This window comes from Limulus polyphemus, unplaced genomic scaffold, assembly GCF_000517525.1.
Source record: "Limulus polyphemus unplaced genomic scaffold, Limulus_polyphemus-2.1.2 Scaffold13310, whole genome shotgun sequence".
NCBI lineage: Eukaryota > Metazoa > Arthropoda > Merostomata > Xiphosura > Limulidae > Limulus > Limulus polyphemus.
In genome coordinates this window covers 6,182-9,257 of record NW_013678920.1, presented here as the reverse complement: position 1 = coordinate 9,257, position 3,076 = coordinate 6,182, and the positions used below count along the sequence as shown (strand labels likewise).

The 3,076-nt window shown below is 34.9% G+C and overlaps 1 protein-coding gene across 1 annotated transcript in view; it reads left to right on the top strand.

Annotated features, from left to right (window-relative positions):
* The first annotated feature begins 906 nt into the window (after positions 1 to 906).
* The window catches only part of LOC106477197 (spidroin-1-like), a 7,672-nt gene continuing 5,502 nt past the window's right edge, over positions 907 to 3,076 (top strand). The window contains exon 1 of the mRNA XM_022380850.1: positions 907 to 1,037. The gene's annotated coding sequence lies outside the window, so the exon portion shown is untranslated. The remainder of the gene's footprint in view (positions 1,038 to 3,076) is intronic.

Here is a 3,076-nt window from a genome sequence, read left to right as displayed (position 1 = left end):
CTTGCTGCTTAAGATAAAAGTATCCAATAACGAGTTATTTATACCAACAGATATTTTATTGTAACAGGATGTAACCTCGACTTGCTGCTTAAGATAAAATTATCCAATAACGAGTTAATTATACCAACTGATATTGTATTGTAACAGGATGTAACTTGACTTGCTGCTTAAGATAAAAGTATCCAATAACGAGTTAATTATACCAACTGCTGTTTTATTGTAACAGGATGTAACTTGACTTGCTGGTTAAGATAAAAGTATCCAATAACGAGTTAATTATACCAACATATATTTTATTGTAGCAGGATGTAACTCGCTCTTAACGATACTATTATTATTACTCATAGTTATAAGCTCAACAGCTCAGAGTACAACGAAGCAGGCACGTAACAGTTGAGTTGGTATTTCAGAATGCCTCAAGTATGGGCCGCGAGTCAACATCAGAAGTTATCGATTTAATGTAACGATTCCCGACCTTTTATTAAAGATTTGTGACCGATTACGGTCTATGGAAGAAAACATTTCAAAGCGGAAAAGCCAATTTCTCACTTCCCACACCCACTTTCTGCAAACGAATCCACGAAAGAAATGTGACGACATCGTATAAACGTATACTATTAGCTAGCAGTCGGGGTAGCTGTGTTTAATTGTGAAATGAAAATCACAGATCCTTCTGCTCAGTCGAAGCTTCCTCCCCTGATCGACAGCGCAGGTTGAACGACCCAGCCAGAACGCGGAAGGTGCATCATTTCTTTCCTCCTCTCGGTCAAGGCTAGAACGTGAGCTACAAGTCCCGAACTAGGTAACATATTGTCCAAGTTAGAGGACAAGGAGCTGCCTCGAGCCAACTTCTGGAAAACTGGTTACATAATAATAATTTTCAAGAACGCCTCTCATTGAGTTCACGGCCAATCGTAGACGTTCAGCAATTTTTCGAAGTAGTCATGTTTCTGCTCTTTGCTCGTTAGTATCATTATTATTTAGGATCGCTTTCGAAGAAGAAGGGTCTTTCCAAGCAGAATTATAGTAAATTGAAGGTAAGAATCTCAGAAGTTTAACTTTGAATTTATTGATACTTTTTAACACTAAGTCAGCCATCTTCAAAAACAACAACAGCTGATGTTGAATGAGACAATTTTTGTATTTGAAGCTAATCTGTATATTAAAACACGTAACTTAAGGTAGTAGCTGTGTGTAACCGTTATATACCTTTCACCATTAACATTTAGCGCCATAAAATATCAAAAAATATTTTCAACTTCGTAGGAAATATTTTATGTGTTTATAAATTTTTCTTGCGATCTTCATATTTTTTTATTTAGTTTTGGACGAGGAATGTGACAGGAGTTGTTACACATTAGGTTTTAGTTTCTTTATTGGCACCACTAAATTCAGCACGAAACTTACCATTTGACTCCTCCAACCAGATTCTTAAAATGGAAAAATTCTGTATAATAATGTAACTTATTTATATAAATTTTGAACAAAATGACCATCGATATAATGTATTCAAGTTGTGCTTTGTCTCCTTTAGGGGCAAAAAATTGGGGTTTGATCCCCATGGGGGACACGGTACTGATGATCTATTTGCACTAAAATCAAAATTTACAGAAAAGTTCAGCAGTACATACCAATCAACAAAATAAATTTGTTTATGGTAAAGCCACTAAGATTACCTGGTGCCGTTCCTTTAAAATACTGACAGCGAGTCAAGAGTACCCTACCGCCGACGATAATAGAATGTAATATTTGGTAGAGTCGAAAGGACTCGAACCAGGCTTACACCCGCTAATTCCAGAGCTTTGCTAAAGACTTTCAAAGAGCCAACAAAATAAATATATAAGCACTTAAGATTTCCAGGTGGCGTCGTATGCACGTTATTTTTTGCGTATTCCTTCTTGAAAAGATATCGACAGTAAAAGACTAATTTTTCAAGTAAAATAAATTTCATTGTAGTCCTGTTTTACCTGTTAATCTTTCTTAAAGAAAATGGGAGGGAGGGGGAGAGATCGTGTCCTTGTACGTTACACTATAGTAGCATCTTACCAATTAAAATGTCTTTAATGGAGGATTGTATTATGATTAATTCTAATATTTATTTTAAATCTATCTTTATCCCTCTGTTGTAAAATATTGTGAAAGAAACGTTTTCTTTGAATTTCCTAATTATATAGTGTTTTCGTGAAACATATTTTAGTAAGTTATAAATGGATACGTTACCTAGAGCTTATCATTGGTCAATAATAACACGATTTATTTTGACTGTTGCCTGGAGCATTGAACTATAAAATTGAAATATTTGTATAAGTTAATCGACGAAGGTAAATTTGTATGTTATAATGTGAAATAGATGTAGGTTAAAAATATCATTAGCTCTAACTACGTATTGGACTGTGAACTACTAATTTTCCCGAAAGGGGGCCTCAGGCCATCTGGAGGGGGTCACCTGCTTTAACCACTCGCACCCCTACACATTAATGTGTTATCTGTTCCTTAGTCAGTGGACACTAAAATGCCGTCACATGAAGGACATCAGTAAAACGTGCGCATGCTGTGAATCGTGAGAAGAATTGTGCACTCTGTGGGCTACAACACAGCGTGACACATAAACTATTAAAGCAAGAAATAATAAAATATTTGTTATTCTTAATTTTGGTTTTATTTACTCTTGAAATAGAACACTTTTGGGGATTCGGGGAAAGTACATCTAGTAATTAGATCTGTTTTCTTTTTGAACTATAACGACTACCCTAATAACTAGAAGTAATAACGACTACCCTAATAACTAGAAGTAATAACGACTACCCTAATAACTAGAACTAATAACGAATATCCTAATAACTAGAACTAATAACGACTACCCTAATAACTAGAACTAATAACGACTACCCTAACAACTAGAACTAATAACGACTACCCTAATAACTAGAACTAATAACGACTATCCTAATAACTAGAAGTAATAACGACTACCCTAATAACTAGAAGTAATAACGACTACCCTAATAACTAGAAGTAATAACGACTACCCTAATAACTAGAAGTAATAACGACTTACCCTAATAACTAGAACTAA